Below are 26,939 nucleotides of genomic sequence, written 5' to 3' on the forward strand. Positions count from 1 at the left end.
TGGTACAAGATGAACTGGGATTTATAAGGCAAAGCAGTCCAATGCAGTGGTTGAGAACCAGGCAGCTCCCAAAACTGAGAATGGGATCTATGAGAGTCACAGACTTCTTCAACCACAAATGATTCAGGTGTCTATGGCGTAAGTGAGGACTGCCAGGAGCCTTCTACTTGCCCTATTCCACCAAACAAAGTTCCTCTTATTTCAGGGTTGATCACGAGCAATTGGATGGTAGATGCTATGTACTTGGTTTCTTTCTATATAAGGCTGTTGTGTTCTCCATGTTCTTCAAAATCTCTGCCACATCTCCACTGTACTCTGGCACTGTGCCTCAAACAATTTAGTGAAATTTAATTTGTTCAGGTGCTTTGTTGTGAAGTGTGCCAGACATCTCTAATCAGTCATCTTGCTTACTCACTTATTTCTAAGTGTATAATACATTGTTGCTGACTATAGGTGCAATATTGTACAGCAGAGGTTATCTATCTTGTTTAAACTGAAGCTATGCCTATTGTACTGATAGGGGGAAGAACCACTGTGCTGCCTTAGCAACAACACTGGATGAGCACCAATAATTAAATCTGCAGTACAATGTGTCCCACACATGCATTTTGTTTGTTTCATGTGTGTGTGTGTGTGTGTGTGTGTGTGTGTGAATGGATTTGAGACAAGGTCTTGCTATTTGTATAAGCTGGCCACCAGCTACTGAATTGAAGAGATCCTCTTACCTTGGCCCCTCTGAGTAGCTGGGATTATAGGCATGCACTACCTTACCCCCCATGAGTTCTGAAAACTCAGGTTTAATGGTATCTGATATGGCAATGTTCTAGAGGCAGCTCTCCTTTCCAGGTTCTTTTCCACCCCCAATGAGGAAGAATACATATCAGAGAAACAGATAGACTTGTCTCAGCAGGCTTTTCTATTTCAATTAGTTCAGTATGTTCTGAGCACCTTGCCTTCTGCCTCACACAGAGATTTTTGCAAAAACAAAATTGAATGGCTCCTTTGTGTGTGAATCTCAGAGAAGCACAGCAGCAAAATTGTGTTACAAATTATTTTGACACAATTTCTCCTACTTTTGCAATGTCTAAAATATTCTGTATGACTTTGTAGAGTGATGACATCTGGAGGAAAGGGGTGCTGTGTAATTATCAAGACATAATTTAGAGACAATAACCCAGTTAGGCCAGTAGAAAAAGGGGAAGGTTCACATGACTAAACTCAGAGCTGTTGGGAAATTAAAAATTGTTGAAGGGAGAACACTAAATTATTAGCATAAGAACCAACAAATTCTTACAGGTAAATAAAAGGAGATGACCCACTTTCTCCACTCTCCCATCTCCTTCCCCTATATTCACTTTGGACAGCCAAATAGCATTCACCAGTAGTCAGCATTTAATGACCACAAATTATGTGTCAGGCACAGGGCAAGATCTTAATCACAAAGTCAGTCAAGATGTGGTTCCTAAGGATACCACACATAAAAATTCTTTTATGGAGTGCTGCACATTTGGCTTTGAATCTATCATCAATTGGATAATGGGAGGTGTGAACTTTTAAGGTCTACACATTTTGAATGTTCAACATGTGCGAACCACTCTGCTACGAACTTTAGATTTGTTTCTTAATTGTAATCCTCACAATTAGTACTATGCATTAAGTGTCATCTGCCACCATTTTACTGACATGGACCAGACTCTGGACAATGAGGAAATTTGCCCTCAAACTTTCCAAATGGCAGAATTGACATTTAGATGTTTTTATGACTGAAAGCCAGTGACCTATTAACAGGTAGGTGTTGGTGTTCTTCATTTAGGTAGTTTGTATAATTAATATGTTTGAACCTCTGATTAACAACCTCTGCTTGCCCCTGTTGCTCCAGAACCTCATTATATAGAAATGGAAACACATGAAAATTATCATGAATAATGAATCTTTCTCATTAATAAAAATGTTCAAATTGGATGCACACTCATATTGAATATGTAGTATATGTATTCTTTCCCCTTCACCCCACAGATGTGACTGTGCATATCTGGTTGCCAGAGGGAGACTGCAGCTGGCTGGAAACATTATACAGCTCTGTGGGGTCTGCGAAGCATTATCAGTATTATACTTTCTGATTATGGCAAAGATTAAGCTCATAGCTTCCTCATATGTTAGATAGTATTAGCAAAATTTAGCATGAATAAAGAGAGTAAATCAAAGCAATAATTTAACTTGCTTTTCAAGGATCTGCCAGTTTCCTGTAGTTATTGAAGGAAAAAAGAACATGATTGTATCATAGATTTCAATTTTGACTGTTATAAATATTCCTTTTAGTCTATCCATTCTCCATACAAATTAATTTATTATATCTTTGAAATTAATAAACATAGAGGTTAATAAACTTTAATTGAACTAAGAGAAAAATAGATTGGTCACATATTCCTAATATTGCTAAATAGTTTCTTTACTTTTTATAATTTTTAAAATGTATTTAACCATGATTTGTTAAAGCTATATATATGAAACCTGAGAATAAGGAAGGTCTACTGATTATGTTCTCATGTTCTATTCAAAATACTATGAAATATGTTATTAGATACTAACCATCTCTTAGGCTTATGCAAACACTTATTTGATGCATAGTTGTGCATTTATTCCTGGAGAGTAGTTTGATGGATAACTACCAACATATGACTGCAAAAAGGTAGATATACCATTTTGTTCAGATGATGCTGTAATCATGTAATAGAAGACTGGCCATCATTAGCCCACCCACCATGGTAACATGGGTAAGAGAAGATATAGAAGTATAGGAAACTATATTCATTTATTCAACAAATATTTATTAATCATTTAATATGGAAGTAGGGTATCCCAAAAGGCAAGAAAAATAACTCAGAAAGTTCTGTTTTGGATTATTCAAAGATGGGCAATAAGATCAATGTGGCTAGAGTGAAAAGTGCTGAATTTGGTAGTAGGAAATGAAATCAGATGGTGTAAACTTGTCAAATCATATTTGGAGTCATAGTAAGGACACTGAAGATGTTCTAAGTGATACAGGATGCTGATGGAGGGTTTTCATCTGAGGCATCACACTACTTCAGAACAGATATAATCCAGAATTATTCCTTCTTTTTAATGAATATCATTCATTTATGAGCCGGATATTTATAGGCAACACATATTTGTGACATTCACATATAGGATTATGTTTTTAGAGTTTTGAGTAGGTCTATTAATGAAATATTAAAAAAAAAAAGATCAGTGGGCCAGAAGAGGGTAGGAAGCAGGTTGGAGGGATGCTGGGTCATAAATCATAAATAGGCGAGCCTTTTGTGATGGCCAAGGGTAGCAGGATAAGGTTGAGATGAAAATCAAACAACAAATGGAAGTGTGGAATTATTGTACTACATCAGATGTAGAAGAATGGGGGCAGGCATAAAGGCATAGAATTGGGATCATAGATTACTCTAGAATCATCACCACCAGACATTGCCAACTGCTTCACAGAGTTCAGATGAATTTCTTTAGATCACTGCCTTGCATATGAAGGAAGTCAAAATTTGTAACAATTTTGGAAAATCATTAAAAGGTCCATCTATAAAAGCATCTTCAATTTCGTCAACTTTAATTTAATTTAATTTTTAAAAATTGTGCTGCTTCAAGCCAGGTGTGGTTTTATGTGCCTGTAATTCCAGAAGTAGAAGGGGACTAAGTCAGGAGGATCATGAGTTTGAGGATAGCCTGTACTACATAGCAAGAACCTTTGTCCACAAAACATACAAAAAAGTGCCATTTCTCAATTTCGGAAATCAAATTTAGAAAGTTTAAGCCAAAATACATAAGGACAAAATCATTTATTAAACTTAAGTATTTTAAGTTTCAATTCAGCAATTTTCTCACTAATCTAACCTTTTCTAAATATTCCACTTGCCTGACATCAGACCATTTAAGTAAGAAATTTAACAAACATCTCATACATTTTAGAAGTCACTAAAATAAAATGTTAATTCAAACCCTAGTTATCATTTTCTTGTTCATATTTGTTGGTAATTGGAGAGAAGGTATCTCAGATAAAGCGTTCTTGGATTCTTTTAGTAACTTAGAGAGATAGGACTTTGGATCTTTCAGCAAGGTTTCATTTCTAACATAAACAAAGACAGCTTAAATCCAAATCTGTAAAGTATGACTAAAATCATAGGCCTGTTTTCTTGCTATATGCAAACTTAAAATATAGAAATTAAAGATCAGGGCTAAAGCATCTACTTAATCTTAGACCTATTTTCTGAATTTATTTGTTTGAGATGAGGTCTTATAGCTCAGGGTGACCTGGAACACGCTGTGTAGCTCACACTGGCCTCCTCATGTGCCACCATGCCACATAAGCTTGTTTTTTCAATGCTGGTGTTTGAACCCAGGAGTATACACCTGCTAAGCAAGTGCTTTATCACTGAGATATATTCCCAGGCTACTTAGTTGGTTCTTAAATGAGAAAATTTGATCATACCATATAACTAGATTAAAATGAATATATCTTTTTAAGTTTTGCATTTACTTACATGTGTATACATGTTTGTGCCACCTCCTCCCCACCCCTCCAACACCCTGCCCCCACTTCCAGGCAGAATCTGTTCTGCCCTCTTCTCCGAAATCAACATTTCTTAATTCAGCTTTTTATTAACTAAGGCAATTAGAGTAATGAGAAATGCAAAGTGGTCCAGAAAGGACATGATGACTCTGGGTTCAGCGACTCACTGCAATCCTGGCTAGTGAGGAGGCAGAGATTGGGAAGATGGTGTTCTGAGGCCATTCAGCGTAAATAGTAAATGAGAGACCAACTCAATAAATAAGCTAGGTGTTGTGCTTCATGCCTGTAATCCCAGCAATGTCAGAGGCATAGCTAAGAGGATCAGTTGGAAGAAATTCTATCTGAAAAATAATTAAAGCAAAACAGGGTGGAGGTGTGGCTCAAAGAGCAGAGAACCTACTTGGCAAACAGGATACGCTTAGTTCAAACTCCAGCACCATCAAAAAAAAAAAAGAATAATAAGGATCAGAATGAAGTATATATTAAGATACTCTATACAAATATAGAAATTACAGTAAGCAACAAAGTACACATAGAACATATTTTTTGAGAATACAAATATAAAAAGATAAGTTTTAAACTTCTTGCATCATTGCTCACTTAGAAAGAGAAAATGGAGAACTACAGAAGAAAGAAAAATGATGAGCTAATCAGTCAAAGAGGCCAATGAGAGGATAAAATGTCATGGGTTGGGATTTATGACTGTGACAGTCCTCTTCATCTAATGTCCAAATATGTATAGTGCTAAAAATATCACCTCTAACTGTAAATAATAAAATCATTGCAGATGGTAGGCAACCAGAACTTTAATTATTCACATCTGGATTTAAAGATTTTCTCATTGAGGCAAGACATGGAAGAAACATTTTTGGGAATAAATAACTGCTTTTTAGATTAATTTTAGAATCCATATGGAAAGGAAATAACAGTGAATGATGCATGAAAGACAGGAAGTGAATAAGGAATTATACAAACTGTTATATATTAGTTATCAGTATATGATTAAATTGCACTTTCTGCTAATATGGGAAAGCCAAGAACTGTAGAACACATGCTAACTCACTTTTTAAAAGGGGACCAACATCAAAATGTAGATATTAGCAAAAAATGCAAGAGTTGGGGAAAAAAAAGCAAACAATCTACCAGAAACCTGGAGACCATTTAAAATGCTTTATTAGAAGCTCAATGTATGGACCATGGTCAAGAAACCCAAGTACTCAACTGTCTCCCCCTCCGCTCCTGGTAAAGCTGAAGGTAATTGTGGCATAGGGGTGGTCTAGTGCTTATAATGATACAATTGGTCAAGGAAACAAAACAAGAAAATACACAAAGTATATTTGTATATAAACAAACATAATACATGAGAGGAAAGGCTTTAAGGAACATTGTGTTTTATATTTCAAAGAAAATAAAAAAGTTTTCTTAAAAATAAATCAATAGTGGGATGCCAGCTTGAGAATCACTAGGACTGATGGTGCAAAAGCTGACCTTTGTAATAAAAAAGATTTGGCAAAGGAAATCAATGGATTCTTTATTTAGATTTCTATTATGCAAATGTTAGATAAATGTCTAGCTTCAAATATTCATGAAAATAGAAAGTCCAGAGAATTTAAAAAACTCTTTAAATCCAAATACTGTCCATATCATGTCTTAGAATTAGAATTAGGGGAGTAATATTTAAAAATTATGGATTTGGGGAACCTCAATCTTGGAGATTGTGACTACCATTGTAACAAGTTTCCGTGTTATTTTAATGATTAATTCTAGGTTTAATTAACAGCCTAGAATTTAAATCAGCAATTACTACAGCTAAAGTAACTTTTATACAAATCACTTGTCAAGATTCAGCACAGGAGGGTCAACTGACCAAGTGCAGTCCAGCAGTGTAGCTAATGTGATTCTCACCCAGAAAAGATCCATGCCTTCAAACTCCTGAGTTCTACCTCCATCTCTCACTATCTGGAGCTACAATAAAAGGCAAGATCACTCTGTACTTAAAGATTTATAGTAGCTTAGCAGAAAGGCAATATGGTACTCTTTTAAAGGAAATTGCTCCTACTAAGTATTAGGGTTACTTGCCATGTTTTATTTAAGAAAAAAATGGTTGATATAATTGTTTCAAATTTAACTAACATGAAGTTATACAATTAACAGTATTGAAAATGCTCGATCAGTATGAAGTGGGAAGACCAAATGTTTTAAGAGTGACTTGTAAGCAAAATACAAAGTCTGGAGAGGCTTTGTAAGTGCTTTTTAACAATATAAAGCAGATAACAAGTTGTAATGGTTAGCTATGCATCAGGTTGCCCCAGACAGGTGGTTAAACATTATTCTGGGTGTTTCTGTGAAGGTGTTTTTAGATGAGGTTAACATTTAAATTAGTTGACTGTGTAGATCATACTGCCCTTAATAATGTGTGTGGGCCTCAACCAATTAGTTGAGGGCCTTGATAGAGTAAAAGTGACAATTTCATGAGGAAGATAACCCTCAATCTGGAACATTGGGTCTTCTTGGCTTTACAGAAGGTTCCAGAATCATCAGCTCTGCTGATTTTGGGCTTGCCAACCTCTATTACACCCCTTCTAAAACATATATATATATATATATATATAATATGTCTATATATATCTCTTTATCTCTCATATATATATAAGAGAGAGAGAGAGGGAAGGAGAGAGGAGACTTGCACTTTAATGTTGGAATAATCTATATTCAAGTTCCTTATGCTTTTATTTCCTTATAGTGTCAAAAAAAAAAAAGTACAGCCATAGAGCTACAAGTGTAGGGCTGGAGTTTAATTTTAGGATGAATAAAACAAGCAAATAAAAATGCATGGAATTTTGGATTTTAAAACTGGTAGTCCTTGATTGCTTTAAAGAAGTAGAGAGGAAAGAATACCTTACATTTGTAGAAATGAAAGTCAAGCTACATTACTATCTGTTATGTATGGAAAAGTAGCAGTCATACATTATCTACTTCTTTTAAATTTCATTTTAGTTTGGTACAGAGGAAAATTTACTTCTGGTGGTGTTAAAGACTTGCAGAAAAAATTTTAATGTAACCACATTTTATTACTTTTCTAAGGGAGGATGTTTATCTTGGTTGAGATGGAAAACCCCAAGACATGTCCTTTTCTTTTTCATAGTCCTAGCCCAGGAGCTACATCTATGGGTATTCAAAGAATAAGTTTTCTTTCAAGTTATAGAACAGCTAATCTGTACTGTTATTAATTTTATGTGACATTGTTGACATATTATTTTTAACTTCTTTTCTATCTTCTTCCTTAGTAGGCTTTTCAAATCTAACTCACCCATTCCCGTCCTTTACATTGATGCATAAATTAAAATCGTGGAACTCAACAAGTGAGGCAATCTTAGAATATTAGATACATGAAATAAAGAACCTTAGAGCAATTTCTATCTAGCAGGCCACACTGATCTGCTCATCTGATTCTCACCCAAGGATATAAGTAAAGATGAAACTTAAGAAGTAGCTGGTCCACAGGGGTGCTATTCAGTAATGTGGGTAGAGTACAATCATCATTTAGATTAACCCACATATATTTTTCCCAGAATGACAGTACTACTACTTCCTTTCCTTCATAGCCCAGCTAAAACCACTCAGCATTAGGAACTTGTCTTTCATAGGAGGTATTGATTTATCTTCATATCTCAAGAGAAACACTTCCATATACACAAATCACTCCACACCTTAAAGTAATTTTCCCTACAGAGAAACATCAATGAGTGCGTTTGTTCCTCTTATCTGGTGCTGCACACTCAATTCTGTTCAGCAAGTATTGATTGGCATTCTTTGATTTGATTAAGAACATGAATAAAGTTAATCAACCTACCAGCTAGAAATGTCATGAAAAAAAATTCAAGCAAAATAGGAATCTGTTTAAGTTAACACATTCATAACATATTCATAAACTGGCAACATGCTGGGAAGACACAGGAAATGAGCAGATAAACTAAAACTGATGTTTCTTGCAAATATGTGTATGATGGAGTGAGTCACCATTTTTACTCAAGCTCACTCTTTGTAAAATAAATGTAGTAAAAGTCCCTGAAAGCAACTTTCTGATTGTTAAATTAAAGTTGTTTCAAATAGAACCAACAACTGATTACACACATATTACCCAAGACCACAATGAGGGATAAATCTTGGTTTTGTTAATAACACATTTATGTACTCTAGGAACAGCTTCTTTGAATGTGAGTATATATATATATATATATATATGCATATATATATATACACATATACATATATATGTATATCCTGAGCATACAAGGATAGAATATTTTATGATCATTGAAAGATCTGGCTCAAAATAGTTCATTCATTTGTTCATGCTCTTTATTTACAAAAGCATCTTCCACACTACTAATGATTTTCTCAGTGTTTTTGATTGTGTATATTACTACTGGTCTGATACATGATATGACAGGATTTTATATGGAATCTCCTATTTGCAGCTATTCTAAGCCTCTGCACGTGATTCTGAAGAGAGAAGAAACAGTTAATTAATGTCAGTGTGTTTCCCATGAAGATTCAAAAGGGATTCCAACTTGGCTAGCTTTATTTCCTCAGAGGAGTCAGTTCTACATCTGAACCAAATATGTATTCAATGATCTCATTTGATCCTGAAAGTAAAAATTATTTTTGGAAACATTAGAGATATTGAAATGGTAAGCAATATATCCTTGAACAAAATATCTTCTACTGATGACCTTGCCATCTTCTAAACGTAAATTCTTAACTTCTATGAAAAGGAATTTTTTTTGTGAAATTCTGTAATGAATAGCCTGTGATCCAAGGGAATAATAAGATTATGTCAAAATTATCTTGAGAGAGAAATAGAGAGAGCTTCATGTTTTAAAATTATTGAGATCATGAGGGCCCTCTTCTCCTAAATAATTTCTCTCAAAAGTCAAATCTGATGTTATTTTACTTATCTGGGGAAGAAACCTCAACTAATTTTTTTCTCCAAGAATATGCTGCTCTTTCTTATCTCCCTACCTTTCCACAGGCAACTCTGATTAGAATACTATTTATTCTTCATCTTCCTGATACATGCCGTCCATCATTTGAGATTCGTCTTCTTTATGTCATTTGAGACTGGTGAATGTCCTCTTCCTGGTTTTTGTACTGCTGCAACCTTTACTCCTATGATTTTTCCACTCACCATAAAGTTGTAATTATTTTTAAGCATTAGTTTCTCTCCCTAATCTAGGCATCTCTGAAAAAAAAGCTTAAACTACTATTAATCATTGTCTTCTTATTTGAAAATCACTTGTAACAAAGGTAGTAAGGTTGTGCTAATGTAGCCTAAATTCCACCTGAAAGTATGTCTTTGTTTAGACCTGTAGTGTTTCATAAATATTGGAATTTTTATATAAAAACCACATTTCTGGCTTCTCTTGAGAAATCCATGGCTCTCATCTCACCATGTCTGCATTTCCACATGACAATATTCAGATTGAATGTTAGATGTTATCTGTCTTCAGTTTGTTTTAGTCCTTACCCTTCAAGGTTGTTTTACATCTTGCCTACTTTTCCCAGTAATACTAGAGTTTTTATTTCTGTTGGAGATTCCTGGTCTATTCAAAGTAACCATTATGACAACAAGAAAGACAAATGAAAAATAAAACATATGGACAATAACAGGAACTGAATTTCATTGCACATATAATACCTTGGAAATCCAGGCTTGACCCAAGCATAAAATGTACAAGGTAGATAGTAATGGTGCAAGAGGAAAGTGGGAGAGGTTGTTAAGTCCTCAAAGGCAGGAGAGGATCACAGAATCCAGAATGGAAAGTGTGAAAGATTCATTTTACCTTCTTCACAGCTTAGCTTCAGGGGAGTATTAGCCATGATAATTGGAGTTGAATTAGTAAAGCACACATAAAACATTCGATGTTGCAAAGGAAAAGATTTTAGAGCAGTGCCTCCCTTCCTGCAGGGTTTTTCTAAAGTGAATTTCACTTCTTATGATGTTTTGAATTTTCTTTATCTCAAGTTCATATTTTTGTACCTGATAATTTTTACATTATTTAATTCCAATCATTTGATTAGGTTCTGAGTTCTCCAGACACAATGGTCTTGTAAATAGTGTGTGTTTGTGTGTGCATGCATGTGCTTGTGTTTCGTAAAAAAATTAGAAAAAGAGGAAGAATAGGAAATGAGAAGTGCTGCAGAGAAAGAGAGCAATGAGGAGGTGAAAGATGGCTCAAAATAGTTTTTTATCCCTAAAAAATACATATTTTAAATATTGTCTAATCTTGTCACTTTCTAAAATAATTTTTTATCTTTATGTTTTTGAGACAGGGTATCACTATATAGCCCAGGCTTGACTCAAACTCATGGTCCTCTTGCTTCAGCCTCAGAAGTGCTAGGATTACAGCATGTTCCATCATATCCACCTACAACAAAATTTTAAGGCAAGAATTAATTTCAAATAGAATTGATTACCTTGAAATCTTGAATTGCAAACATCCAAGATGCTTATGCTCCTCCCTAGAATGCATTAAAAGAGTGATGGTAGTAAGAAAGGGTCTCTGCAATGACAACAGTAATGGTCACAAATGATGAGCATTTAATAAAGATGACTGGGATTCAGAAAGTGGAGAGCATAGAAAATTGCTATACTCAAGAGGATTTGCCTATGCTTCCACAAAATATCTATAGAATAATTATTTCTTGGCCTTTTGTCTAAGTGTAGTGTCTGCTCTGTGTGTTTAATATTTGGTATGTTCTCTATGCAAAAACAATTTATTAAATAGATTCTTGGAGTAGGGAGATGGAATAGGAGTTTGCTCCACACATTGACCTGACATTGCAGTATCTCCTGAAATGGTATACACACAAAAATTTTAAAAAACATTTTAATAGATAACCAGTTCTATTTGACTTATCTTATCACCATGTTACATATTTTGGAAGGTAAGAAAACAGAATCTCTATTGTTCTTGACCTAGCTTATTGTAGAAGTGAACTTCCTTAAAGCAGTGTATCTGTTTAGGCAGCAGTTGTTACCTAACTGCACATCTATGATACTGCAATTGTTATTGCAATTTGAAACAGTGTTAGGTACAAAGTACAGAACCATAAATTTTGGTCCATTCACCAGTTGTCATTGATATCACAAACCATGTAAAGAAATCTATTGGTATATTAGCCTAGAAGTAGAAAATATAATAGTGTTTATCTGGGACTGGAGTGATTCATGGAAAGGATTGGGGAAATATTGATCAAAAGATACAAATTTTTGGTTAGGACAAAATCCCTTGTACAATATGGTGACTATTATTAAAATATATTGTATTCCTGAAAAATGCTGAGAGAGTATATAAAGTTCTCTCATCATAAATTGACTATGCTTACTCAATTTAGTTAGATTCAGTCATTCCACAATCTATACTACAAAATAATATATTGTACACAGTAAGTGTGTAGAATTTTATCTGCCAATTCTAAATGGAGTTAAATACTTTTAAAAGGAATTTACCTTTGCTACCTAATTTACTGACAGATTCTTCCAAAATAACAAATGCATACTGAAATTTAATTAAAAACTAAAAAAAGAAATTTCTAAATTCTGACAAAAGTTCATGGAGGTGATAATCTAACTACACATCAGAAATTGTATTTCTACATATTTTCTAGTTTGTGGGCTAACTGTTTAATCAGGGATTCATGTATTCATTATAGCTTCTTACATGTGAAATAGATAAGTATAGATAATCACACATATTCCCTCTCTGCTCTCTTTCTCCAAGTATAATACTTAATTTCTAGATGTCAGCTCTGGCAACTAAGTTTTTCTAATATAGCCATCATATATAAAAGCTGTCAGAGTTATTGCAAAAAGCAATTACATTTATATTTGGATAATAAGCAGAACCATTGCATTTCATAGCAGTCTTCTTGTTCCGACATTCTCACTCAATGTAGCTGCTGTGTGCAGCTATTCAGTTCATGTTAGCCAGTTAATCTTATTATGTGACACTTCATTCCTCAGTATCAGAAGAACTGAATAAATATTAAAGCGAAGCAATAAGGTTATAATGTAAATGGTTTCTATTTTAAAAAGCTCAAGGATGTTTGGACAATCAAGTGAACAAAAGTGACTTACAAGGATTTCATAACAATGTGTTAAATGAATAATTGTAGTTTTAAGTACCTAAATGATAAAATATTGAAGACAAACAAAACTGAAATGAACAATGACTTTAGCTTCTTTGAATCCCCAGATTAATAAATTTAATCGCTTCCATCCCTAACCTCCCTAATCTCTCTCATCTACCTATTCCTTGGAATTAACTGATCAATACAAAGGATCAGCATTACCTCCAGTTCTTAGTATTAACCCTGAGTTGGGCCAAAAGTAGAGTAAGAATATCTAGCACTAAACATGGTAGCCCACCTTTTGGGTCATTCATCCAACAAGCAGGCATTGGGACAATAAAAAATGACTAAAAAAAAAGAACCCTTGCACTTAAGAATCTCATTCTCTGAAGGGAGGAAAGCTAGTAATAGAACATACAATCACAGTTCATAGTGATTTATTTTCTTACAGCTATTCCTACAAAACGATGTGATCAAGGGACAGGGCTGGGGATTTCCCAATTCATGACAGAGAAACTGATGAGGACTTCATGAATGATTAGAACATTTCTCAAGTAGAAGAAATAATTCTAATGAAGAGAACATCATTTAATATACACTGATGAAAGAGAATGAAATAATTACACTTGTTTTAGAAAAAAAGGACCTTGAAGTAGTTTAGAAGGTAACTTAAAATATGATGAGATCAGACAGATAAGTAAGGGCCTATTTCAAAAGTCTAGGCAAAAGAGATTGCTGATTAAAATGTAGTTAAGGGTTGGAAATGGAGAAGGATGAGGATTAAAAGTAAAATTTATTCAACAGGCAGAAAAAGGGTACTTGAATGTCAGGCATAGAAGAGAAGTAGGAGTCAGTTGATTTGGCTGGATGATTATAATGTTCTTATTGCTGAGAAAGAATATAAATATGCTTAATAAAAAGGATTTTGTCTCAAATATTATTAGCTAAGGTATCTGAAAATATAGACATAGAAGATATTCAATAAGAATCGGAAATGTGAGTCTTAAGAGAGATGGAGACTGAAGGGTTGAGAATCCTTTGAATAGCCATTTGCATAAAAACATGAGACCTCATTGTTTATAAGCAGAAAAAACTATTCTTTTTCTCACTGTCTCTTAAAAATCTCACAGTGAAGCTGGATGTGGTGGCATATGCCTGTAATCCAAGCTGTGAAGGAGGCATGGGCAAAAGGAACATGGTGTGAGCTTGATCCTGGGCAAAAACACAAGACCCTACCTGAAAAATAAATAAAGCATTAAGAACTGGAAGCAAAAAAAAAAAGAACTGGAAGCATGGCTCAAGTGGTAGAGCACCTGCCTAGCAAGTGTGAGGTACTGAATTCAAACCCCACTACCACACACACCACACACACACACACACAATCCCACAAAAAATAGCTCACTGTGAGCTATTTTCCTACTTTTAAAAATCTTGCACAGATTTCTCTCTTTATCATTCTTGGATAGTAAAAAAGTCTCTGGACATTTATCATTTTCAAAAATTATTTTAGTCCACTAAATACGATGAGTAGTCTAGGTAATTCAGAAACTCTGGCTTTCCTGTAACCTCAGAGTTCCTATTTCCCCCAAGATAGGGATGGATTTTTTAAATTTACTCATCTTACTATTATCATTCCTGCACTCTTTCAGGATTGAATGGAAAGTGAGGAGAAGAGATGGGAGTTGATTTCAGAAAAGTGAGACTTTTCTAAAATGATATGTTTCAGGGTGAAGGCAGAATTAAGTCATCAGATAGGAGCTTTAGAAGGGCACTGGTAATATTCCAGAATATAAATTAGAGCCAAAGTTAGATTTTAATGAATTGAGATGGTTATATGAGAGAAGAGAAAAGATGATGATAGTTCAAGAGTGAGTAATGCACAAGTAACAAGCATTGTTTGTCTTATTTGTCATGGAGAAAAACAGAGTTTGATGGTTCTGTCTCTAAGACAATTGACTATCTTTGGATAGTCAGATCATTTTTATTTCTTCTTGGTTTCAAAATATCTGAGTCATCAGGTAATCAACTCACACTTGATTACTCAGATAACATACCTATGCTTGATGTATGCTTCTTTTCCCAAGTTTTTATTCTGGTAAATTTCCTTAAATCTATGACAATAAGTTCAAGGTGAACTTGCTAGTAAACAGGATCCTGACATGACTCTCTGCTGCCGCAGTTTTCTGCTGCCGCACTGTTTGTTTTCTGCTGCCTGTTGGGATATTCTTCTTTACAGGACTCTATCTGCTTGGTAATTCTGCCTGGACAATTCTAGAGGCTGTTTTAGATTTTGATATTGGGCTTTGACTGTGAGGATGGATCAGTTCCACCTAGCCAATCCACTTCTCACCAAGTCTTTTCCTGTCTTTCCTGCCTTGTTGAAAGTAGAAACTAGATCTGAAAACCAGGAATACATCTAAATGAATATTGAATACTTCATTCCTAAGTATGTTTTCTTTTGGCACCTAAACCAGAGCTAATCATCCTTAAAAATATCTCTGACTTCCATCTTCTTGTTTGTACCCCAATGTGTTAAGAAAAAATGTTTATATTTTTAAATCTTCACTTAATGCAACTTGAATGGGGGCATTATCTAACTGAACTAAATTTTCTTCCAACATAACTCCCTTTGGGAGAAAAATCTGAATTTTTTTTATCAATAATTACTACACAAAAAGAAAAAAATAAATAGATAAAAATCCACTACTGTCACTTTGTGCTTTAATAGGTTGTTTTTTAAAATGGATAACTGGCTGTAAAACAGATCTTTAGATGGAGTAAAATATCAACAATTTTATCTTTTGATAAATATTAATGGAAAGGAAATGGATGATAGTTCTGTTGTTTACTAAATATCAAGCACTTAACGAAATTCAGCATCATTTAAATTCTATCTTCTAGGAGTGCTGGGTGGGGCTATTGTTCCTGGTAAGAATCATTCAGCTTTATGACTTTCCCAGAGACATATTGAAAATAAAAGACTTTCATTATTAATTATAGTCATAATTAGGGAAAATGTACACTGTGAATCAACCTAAGGTTTAGATTACTAGATACTTGTTATTATATGTTGCTATTTTCTTTAAATTTTCTATCTTCTCATATATCAGGATCCTAGATAAATGTTTGTCTATAAATGTATAATTTGAATGTTCATTTTTACCTATGTTTCTTGTATGATACAATCTAGGCTGCACATCTAGGAAGTATTCCTATTTCCAAATTTTGCTGGTCCTCACATTTGGCATTCTAAGTCTTTCTCTTTCTTTCTTTATTGTTGTGCTGGGTGGGAGTTTTTGCATTTGCACATGTTCTTATAATGTATCAAATATATCATAAGTACATTCACCCCCCTCTACTCTTCTGTTTTATCCATCCCTTTCCTGATTCCTGGAGTAGTTTCAACAAGTATCATTTTTGCATTTATATACATGTGTACACATTTTTTTGCACCATATTCATCCTCCCTTTTCCCAACACCTCCCCCTCTTACTGGTGCCAGCCCTTTGCCCTGAGCAGGACTTGTTCTGCCCTCCTATTCTCCAATATTGTAGAAGAGAAAAAGATAAAATGAAAAACACTACATTTTAGCTTGTTTGAGATAAAGGTAGCTATACAGGAAGTATCCTTATAATATTCAACCCTATCCAAGTTCTTAGTTTCCCTAGCCCTCCTGTGCTTTAACTCCCCTTAGTGTGACCAGTATTTCATAATATTGCTGCATTTTTATGAGGTCTATGTTCCACACAGGAGAGAGAACATGTGGCCTTAGGCCCTCTGAGTCTGGCTAACTTTACTTAAGATGATGTTTTTCTGGTTCTATCCATTTACCTGTGAATGACAAAATTTCATTCTTCTTTCTGGCTGAATAAAATTCCATGCTATATAAATACCACATTTTCTTAATCCATTCATCAGTAGTGAGGCATCCTGGCTGATTCCAGAGCTTAGCTATTATGAACACTGCTGCAATAAACATGGGTGTGCAGCTGCATTTGTTGTAGGCAACTCACAATCTTTCGGGTACATCCCTAGTAGTATTGCTAGATCTTATGGCAGATCTATGTTTAGTTTTTTAGGTTTAGGTTTAGTTTTTTAAGGAGCCACCATACTGTTTTCCATAGTGGTTGTACTAGCTTACATTTCCACCAGCTGTGCATGAGGGTTCCTTTTTCCCTGCATCCTCTCCAACATGTATTGTCATTTGTGGTCTTGACAATAGTTATTCTAAACAGGAGTAAGGTGGAGTCTTAATGTGGTTTTGGTGTGCATTTTCTTTATGTTTTTTTTAGCCATTTGGATTTCTTCTTTTGCAAAGGCACTGTTCTGCTCATGTGTCTGTTTCTTCATTGGTTGATTGATTTTTTTCTTTTGGAGTTTAGTTTTGTAAGAACCTTGTATATTCTGGTTATCAGTTCCTTGTCTGATGTATAGCTGGCAAATATTTTCTCCCATCTGTAGGTGGTCTCTTCAAATTGCAGACCATTTCTTTCATTGTGCAGAAGCATTTTATTATTTTTTTCAAGCACTTCCTTTTTGCTCTTATTGTCAAACATAGTATATTTTATATGCTACAAGTCCAACAATACAGATAGATCAGTGACAGGTAAATAGATAGACTGATGGATAGCATTGCCTATGAATCAATTAAGAGAAGAAAGGAGAATAAATATTGAATTTTATGGTCATTTCTGTTTTAAGCATTTTAATTTCATGTTGTCCATTTTGTTGATCCTTTCTCTTAGTTGCTGAGACACTTGAATTTTACTGAGGAAGTTATTGCTTCCTATTGCTTCCAGTGTATTAACTGTTCTTTCCTGTAATAGCTTCAAGGTTTCAGGTCTTATATTAAGGTCTTTTTTTTTTTTTTTTTTGGTTTAATTATTTTTTTTTCATTTTTCTTTTATTATTCATATGTGCATACAAGGCTTGGTTCATTTCTCCCCCCTGCCCCCACCCCCTCCCTTACCACCCACTCCTCTCTCCCCTCCCTCTACCCCACCCCAATACCCAGCAGAAACTATTTTGCCCTTATTTCTAATTTTGTTGTAGAGAGAGTATAAGCAATAATAGGAAGGAACAAGGGTTTTTGCTGGTTGAGATAAGGATAGCTATACAGGGCATTGACTCACATTGATTTCCTGTGTGTGGGTGTTACCTTCTAGGTTAATTCTTTTTGATCTTTAATCTACTTTGTGTTGATACTTTATAGGGTGATAAACATGGATCTAGTTTCAGTTTTCTGCAGGGAGATACCAGTTTTCCCAGCATGTTTGTCGAAGAGGCTATCTTTTCTCCATGATGTGTTTTTGGCACCTTTGTCAAAAATTAGGTGGGCATAGCTGTGTAGATTCATATTTGGGTCCTCTATTCTGTTCCACTGGTCTTCATATCTGATTCTGTGCTAGTACCATGCTGTTTTTATTGCTATGGCTCTGTAGTATAGTTTAAAGTTGAATGTTATGATACCTCTAGCATTGCTCTTTTTGCTCAGTATTGCTTTGGCTATTCACGGTCTTTAGTGTTTCCAGATGAACTTTAAGGTTGATTTTTCAATCTCTGTGATGAATGTCATTGGGAGTTTGATAAGAATTGTGTTGAATATGTAGATTGTTTTTCGCAGTATAGCTATTTTTACTATGCTTATTTTACCAATCCATGAGCATGGGAGATCGTTCCATCTTCTGTTGTCATCTTCATTTTCTTTTTTCAATGGTTTGTAGTTTTCTTTGTAGAGGTCATTCACATCTTTTGCTAAGTTTATTCCTAGGTATTTGATTTTTTTGAGGCTATTGTAAATGTAATTGTCTTCCTATATTTTTTTCTCAATCTGTTCATTGATAATGTATAAAAAGGCTACTGATTTTTGTAAATTAATTTTGTGTCCTGCTACTTTACTGAAGCTGTTTATAGCATCTAGGAGTGTTTTTGGTCTTTTAGGTATAAGACCAGGTTTGACTTCTTCCTTACCTATTTGTATTCCTTTTATTTCTTACTGTCTTATTGCTCCTGCTAGGAATTCCAAGACTATGTTGAATAGGAGTGGAGAGAGTGGGTGCCCTTGCCTTATTCTTAACTTTAGGGAAAATGGTTTCAGTTTTTCCCCATTAAGTATGATGTTGTCTATAAGGTTGTCATATATAGACTTTATAATGTTGATATACATTTTATTCCTAGTTTCCTCAGAGCTTTTACCATGAAATGGTATTGAATTTTATCAATTTTTTTTTCTGCCTAGATGATCAAGCGGGTTTTGTCTTTGCTTTGGTTTAGATGCTGAATTACATTTAATGATTTGCCTATGTTGAACCATCTCATGGGATGAAGCCAACTTGGCCATTATATAGGATCTTTCTGATATGGTGTTGGATTCAGTTTGCCATTATTTTATTGAGGATTTTTGCATCAGCATTCATTAAGAAGATTGGCCTGTGGTTCTCTCTCTTTTTTTTTTTTTTTTTTGATGTGCCCTTGTCCAGTATTGAGATGAAGGTAATAATGTCTTCATAAAATGAGTTAGGCAGTGGTACTTCCTTTTTTGTTTTGTGGAAAAATTTAAGGACTACTGGTATTAGTTCTTTAAAGGTCTGGTACAATTCAGTGGAGAATCCATCAGGTCCTGGATTTTCCTTTTTTGGGAGACTCTTTATTGCTGCTTCAATTTCATTGTGTATTATAGACCTGTTTATGTGATTAATACCCTCTTGGTTCAATTTTGGATGATCTTATGTCTGTAGAAATTTGTCCATTTCTTCTAGCTTTTCCAACTTATTTGAATATAGTTTTGCAAAGTAATCCCTGATGTCCTGCATTTCTTTGTTGTTTGTTGTTATCCCCCTTTTTGCATTCTAATTGTATGAATTTGGGTCTTTTCCCTCCAGAGAAAAGCCAGGGACTTGTCAATTTGTTAATTTTTTTAACGATCCAGCTTTTTGTTTCATTGATTCTTTTTTTGTTTTTGTTTTTGTTTTTGTCTCCAGTTCATTGTTTCCAGCCCTTATTTTTATTATTTCTCTCCTTCTGCTTGTTTTGGGTGTAGCTTGCTCTTATTTTTCTGGCAGTTTGAGATGACATTAGGTCATTTATTTGATATCTTTCTGTGTTTTTAATATATGCACTCATATCTATAAACTTTCCTCTTAGGAATGCTGTTGCTGTGTCCCATGGTTTCTGATAGGTTTTGTTTTCATTTTAGTTAAATTCCAGGAACTTTTTGATTTCCTCCCTTGTTTCTTCTATGACCCAGTGATCATTGAGCAATATGTTCTTCTGCCTCCAATTATTTGTGCATTTGCTGCTGCTTCTTTTGTTGTTGAGCTCTAGTTTTACTGCATTATGGTATCCAAGGAGTCATTTCAACTTTCCTGTATGTGTTGAGACTTGCTTGTGCCCTAAGATACGGTCTATTTTGGAGAAAGTTCCATGGGTTGCTGAGAAGAATGTATATTATACTATTGTAGGATGGAATACTCTCTGGACATCTGTCAGTTCCATTAGATCTATGGTGTCATTCAGTTCTAGAATTTTTTTGTTAATTTTTTTGGCAGGATGACCTACCTGTTGGTGATAGAGGAATGTTAAAGTCTCCCACTACCACTGTATTGGGGTCTATCTGTGATTGTAAGTCCATTAGTGGACGTTTAATGAAGCTGGGTGCACCAACATTGGGTGCATATAAGTTGATAACATTTTTCCTCTTGATGTATTGCCTTTTATCAGTATGAAGTGACCATCTTTGTCTCTTCTCACTAATTTAGTTTTGAAGTCCAGTTTATCTGATGTAAGTTTTGCTATTTCTGACTGTTTTCAGGTGCCATTAGCTTAGTAAATGTTCTTTTACCCTTTCACCCTAAGAGAGTGTTTGTTTCTGTCAGTAAGGTAGATTTCTTGTAAACAACAGATTGTTGTGTCTTCCATTTCAATCTAGTTTGCCAAAAGTATCTTTTGATGGGGGAATTGAGTCTATTAACATTCAGTGTTAATATTGATAGATATGTGGTGATTATTGCCATTTAGTTGTTTTTGTTGTTTAAGGATTTGGGTGTATGCAACCAATTCAATGCTACTCTTTGAGTACTTGTCTATTTTCCTCATGAGTTTTAATACCTCCTCTCCTTTTGTGGTTCTGTTTGTTTTCATTTTCTGTGTGTAGGATTCCTTTCAGAATCTTCTGAGTGGTGGGATGGTGGTCATATATTTAGTTTCTGTTTATCATGGAATACTTTTACTTCTCTATTGTTTTGAAGTATAGGTTTGCCAGGTAAAGTGTCCTCAGACTGAAATTGGTTTCTTTCCGTGCTTGAAATACCTCACTCCATGCCCTTCTTGGTTTTAATGTTTCTGTCGTGAAATCTGCTATTTTTAAATTAGTTCCCCTTTTTATTTTATTTGTTTTTTCTCTCTTACAGACTTCAATAGTCTTTCTTTGTTTATGTGCTAGTTGTTTTAATGATAATATGTTGTGGAGAAGTTCTATTTTGGTCATGTCTCTTTGGTGTCATGGAGGCTTCCTGTATCTGAATGGGCATCTCTTTCTCAAAATATGGGAAATTTTCTGCTATTATTTTGTTGACAAAGGTGTGCCTTTGGGTTAAACACCTTCTCTTTGATGCCCATGATTCACAGGTTTGGTCTTTTGATGGAATTGCTGAGTTCTTATGTATTCCTTTCACAGATCTTGAGTCTTTTGTCTAAGAATTCTTCTGTTTTTTCTCCTTTAATATTTATATCATCTTTAAGCCCTGAGATTCTGCCTTCCACTTGTTCTCATTTGCTAGAGTGACTTTTAACTGTATTTTTTATTTGATTTTAGGAACTTTTTATTTTCAGGATTTCTGTTTGATTTTTTTTTCTTCCTGAGGTTTTCCATATCTTTGTTAAACTCCTCTTTCATATCTTGTGCTATTTTCTTTATTCCGTCTCTCTTTTTATAGTTTCTTTGTTTCATTTTGAAGTTTATCTAAGTCCTCTCTGAGTTCATTTAGTTGTTTCTGTGTCTTCTTAAGTTTTTTTAAATTGGTGTTATCTTGATATTCTTTGAGTTGATTTTGTGTATTCTCTTTAACCTTCTCTTAAAGCTTATCAACTGAATAGCTCAGTGAGCTCATTCTTGAGTTTCTCTTGAGGAACTGTTCATGGGTATCATTGAGCTCATTGGACATTCTTGTCATCAGTCTGTTGGGGTCAGGAACTGGGTATTCATTTTCTTCATTTCCCACTAAATCCTCTATCGAATAGTTGATCTTTAAGGGGTGGAATTCCCCTCCCTCCTCCTTTTCCCCATGCTTCTATTTTGTGCCATGCCTCTATGTTATTGATTGGCTAATTGGGAGTTTTGATCATCTGTTATCTTCCCCTTGAGTTAATTACTCTGTTGTGACTAGATTAGTTGTTAGCTAGGTTGATGTGCTATTTCTGTCCCTGACCTGGAGGTGTAATTAGCAATAACAAATTCACAGATTCAATGCCAGACCAATTGTTTACATAATATATAGAGAACCACTTGGTGATATAATCTATAAGCAGTGTGAATTGGGGTGGTAATTGTTGTTTGGACAGAGATAGACAAGTAATTAAAAAGATGGCACTAGATGTAGGAAGATGGGGGAATGAGGTGGGGGAAGAGGTGTGGGGACTACAGGGTTTTAGGGCTTTTGTGTGTGTTAGGGTGTAGTTCAGTTGTTGTAGTAGGGGGTTGCTTGTGCCAAAGATTGCAGGAGGATAAGGTGTATAGGTTCGGTGCAGTAGATTAATCAGCAAGTGGTAAGTGTGGAGGAAGGAAGGGAAGTGAGGTGAAAAGTAGGGGGAGGTAAGGAGAAGATGTGAAGACAAGAGGAGAGAATGGATGAAAAGGCAGAAAAAATGGTTGGAGGGGAGAACAATGGATTATAGCACAAGAAAAGGAGAAAATAAAGGGAGTAAGAAGAAAGATAAGAAAATAGTAGTAATAAAATTAAAAATACTAAATAAAAAGGTAAAAAAAGATTAAAAATAAAAAATAGAATAAAGCAAAAATATATAAAAAAATGAGTTTGGTGAAAGCTCTAGATTTATTCCTTTGGCATCAAAGCCAGGTGCTGGCACTTATGACTGAGGCTTTCCCTGTGTCCCTGTTTCTTTTCAATGTTCATATGCTGGGCTGTGTGGTAATGGATGCTGCCCCTCTTTGTTGTACACTTTAATGGGGAGTCAGCTCAGAGGTTTTTGAGTCTTGTGCTTTCTTGGTATGATTGGCCATCTGGTGCAGACAGGATCTCTGTGGTGGTCTCACCAGAAGGCTGGTTTGTGAGCAGTGGTTGATCTCTTCTGCCCATAAGACAGGTTGCAATTGAGATCTGTGATTGCTCATTGCCAGATTGTCCAAAGTGGTCAGATATGTTTCTGGTTTCATCAGGCAACAATTGAGTCACTCCACAACCATAACTCTGGCCGGTCAGCTCCTCCCCCAATAAGGTGGGTCAACTCAGTGTTATGCCTTGCTTACAGTTCCATGAAATAAGCTCAGCGATCTGTCATGCCCCTACTCTCTGAATTTGGCTCCTTGCTCCTGCCCCTGCTCTCTGAGGTTGGTTCAACATTCTGCCCTGTTCCCACTGACAGTGATGAATTATATTCACTGTCAATGGCATTCACTTTTGTTCAGGGAGTGATGATCTGCCCATGAGTCATGATGGATTATGTTCTCAAGAGGGAGTGTGGTGTGAGGTGCTCACCTGTTGGGGTTGCAGATTCACAGTCCAAAACAATGGGAAGAAATGGTGGGTAGTTTTTCCAAGGCAGACCCTCACTGGGTCTGTGCTGGTCCTGGTCCTGTGGTGGGTCCAGGCCAGCAGGATGTAGGCTGCTCTGTGGGTTAAGAGTCCAGTATGTTGCAGAGTCTAGTTCAGTTTGATCCACAGTCTTCTGTTTTTTTTCAAGGAAAAAAAAAGGGGAGGGTGAGGAGAAATGGTCAGAGGCTTTTCCGAAGGTAGATGCACCCTAGGGTCTGTGCTGTACTGCTCTAGGAATTTCTTCAGCTGTTAGCTACAATTAAAAGCTGTTTTAAGGATCAGTCCTTGACTTTTATGTGCACCCTATGTGTCAGCAGTAATTTAGTTGGCTAGAAAGAATCAGAAGTAGCTACCATGACTCTTAAGTGATTTCTGAAATCATGGTGCTCAGGAATTCTGATTCTTTCTGCTCTCTGCCATTTTGAATCTCGTCTCTCTCTCTCTCTCTCTCTTTAATAGGTTGAGTTGCTTCAGTTTCTCTTAGCAGTTTATTTAGGATTTTATGAAAATGGTGAATCATATGGAATTATATTTTAAAATTTATTATTAGTTTGGATGAATTGAAAGCTTTCCCTCTGAAATTAAATAACACACCCAAGCAAGGTAGAATAAATCAACAAAGATTCTCCCAAGTAAGCATAGAGTTTTAGTTTGTTTTCTTTGGATATTCTTTTATTTTCTGTTACTTTACAAAATTAATTTTGCAAGTATTGCAAGAACATCAAGGAAAGAACATGTGAAATTGTTAGAATTTACATTTTTGCATTCTCTCAACATTTCCTAAACATTTACTGTTTTATATGCACTAAGTTGTGGCCTCTGTGTCAGGAGAAAGACAAGAATTACAATATAGGAACCATACCATATGTAGTACACTCTGTTTCACTCAACATCCATTTTCCTTTTTCTTCCCAACAGAATCCAAACTTTGTTTGTTGAACAACATTCACTTTCTCGATGTTCTTTGCAAGTAGCTGGGACCATGAAAAAGGAGGGGAGAGAGAAAGAGAAAGAAGTAAAAGAGCAAGGAGAAGGAGAAGGAAGAAGGGGAGAGGGAGAAGAGAGAAACAGAGAAAGTGAAAATGCATCCAAGAAAACCTGGAATAATCAGATCATACTGGTGGGGTCCATGTTTAGTTTCCTGTTTGGATTTTTATTATTCATATTGGGAAGTAAAAGTAATTCATAAACTGAAGCATTAACTTTATTATACAAATTGTATCATCTCATGAAACTTTTGGGAAACTCGGAGGATGAATAAAATATCTTAGTCTCGAAGGAGCTAAGTGACAGCTATATTAATGGTCAGACATTATGCCAAAACACTCCTAACAATTAGCACATTCAAGAGTAGCCTGAGTGGATCGTTGCTCAATATATACATGAATCAAAACTTTCCACTGTACCTCATAAAATATGTACCATTATTGTGGGTCAATCCAAAAGAAATGAAACTCAGAATGTCAGAGTTATCCTCAAAGTTAGGCACATAGTAAATGCCAGGAGAATGAAAGAACAATGACTTCATCCTAATTCCATGTCATATGTCATACCCAAGTTCATTTTTACCAGCCTTCTTTACCCTCAAACTTTTAGTTGAAAAATTATGAAAAATGCAACTCAGAAAATAATGGTGGCCTGATAGAACAGATGAATATGTATATGGAAAAATCTACTACCAAACCAAGAACAGTGATTGACTTTTTAAACAAATACATTAAAATTTCATGAAAATAGATATTATTTCCTTCAAAGGTGATAATTTTTGAGGATTGATTCCAAAAGAATTTCCATCACTTAAAATATCCATAAAGTTTATCTTTAGAAATACTTTCCATGACATACTGCACACATTTATTTATTTACTTATTTTATTACCATTGCTGTACTGGGGATACATTGTAACATTTACAAAAGTGCTTACAATACATCTTAGTTAAATTTACCACCTCCATCATTCTTTATCTCCCTTACTCCAATTTCTAGAATAGCTTCAATAGGTCCCATTTTCCATTTTCATACATGACTATATAATATTTCCACCATTTTCAGCCTCCTTCACACCTTCCTCATACCCTCCCTCCTGCCACTGGTGCCAACCCATGACCCATTTTACGTTCCTATTCTCCAATTTTGAAAAAAAGATTTTTGTTTGTTTAAGATGTATGGGGAATTTCATTATGACATTTCCATGCACAATGTATTGTATCCCAAATTTGTTCACACCCTCCTTTTTTCTCCTTTCTACCTTAGTCCCCTTTCTATGGTGATTTTAACAGGTTTAAAATTTTTATATTCACTTTTGTATAGAAAATACATCAACCATATTCACCTTCTTTACTTCCTTTTTTTTTAAAAACTTCCCTCTCCTATTAGTGACCTCTCCTTAGCATGATCTGTTTTTCATTCTTGTCCTTCATTCTTTATGAAAGAAAAATAAAGAAGCAAGAGAGAGAAAGAAAGAGAGAGAGAGAGACCAAGAAAGAATCTGCAACCTCAACAAACAGCAGGTCTTTATTAGGGAAAGGAGACCTGAGAGAGACCCTCAGCTATCATAGTAACACTCTGAGAGGGGTGAGGGTTTTTAAGCATCCTGTGGTGGGAAAAGGTAGGTTGGAGGGAGATGGGCATTAGAAAATATGACTGTGAAGGGGGAATAGGAAAAGGTGCTGAACATTATTGGGAAGGTCATTGGGGTTGGGCAGCCAACCATAAGTGCTGTTTTTCTCTGGCTCTTTTATCAGAGGCAGCCATGTTTGCACTGTTCCAGTGTTTCTCAATATTCCAGCAGTTTAGGTGGTTGTTCATTGTTCAATGGGATTTTTGCCTTGATATTATATCTGTACATGCATTGTGCTTAAGTCATGTAGCCCCTCCACAACACTTCCTCACTTTCTCCCTTCATTCTGTGTTAACAGTTATCAGTGTGTTTCCTTGTGTCTTGTTCCTGCACAGATGTGATGTACTGTATTATTATTCGCTATCTTTCTTTTCTTCTTTTTCATCTTCATTGGTCTCCTCTACTAGTCCCACTTTTGGATACATGTTCTCTATATACTTGTATGTATATACTTGTATTACTTGTAGCAATATGTAATATTGCTTGTGTTTATATTGGGCCTATATTTCACATATGAGAGAAAACATGTGGTTTTAGCTTTCTGAACCTGGCTGACTTTGCTTAAGATGATGTTCTCCAGTTCCATCCATCTGCCTGCAAATGAAAAAGTTTCATTTTTCTTTGTGGCTGAATAAAATTCCATTGTATATAAATAACACATTTTTTTAATCCATTCATTAATTGTTGGGCATCTTAGCTGTTTTCATAGTGTGGCTATTGTGAATAATGCTGCAATAAACATGGGTGTGAAGTTGTCTTTCATGTAACCTGATTTGTAACCTCACTTATATTCCTTTGGGTATATCCCTAGGAATGGTATTGCTGGATCACATGGCAGTTC

General features: G+C 35.2%; 1 pseudogene; it reads left to right on the top strand.

The window, feature by feature from the left end:
* The first annotated feature begins 11,273 nt into the window (after window positions 1-11,273).
* Window positions 11,274-11,448, top strand: LOC141424371 (U2 spliceosomal RNA; annotated as a pseudogene).
* The last annotated feature ends 15,491 nt before the right edge of the window (window positions 11,449-26,939 follow it).

Source organism: Castor canadensis, chromosome 6 (genome assembly GCF_047511655.1).
Source record: "Castor canadensis chromosome 6, mCasCan1.hap1v2, whole genome shotgun sequence".
Classification (NCBI taxonomy): Eukaryota; Metazoa; Chordata; class Mammalia; order Rodentia; family Castoridae; genus Castor; species Castor canadensis.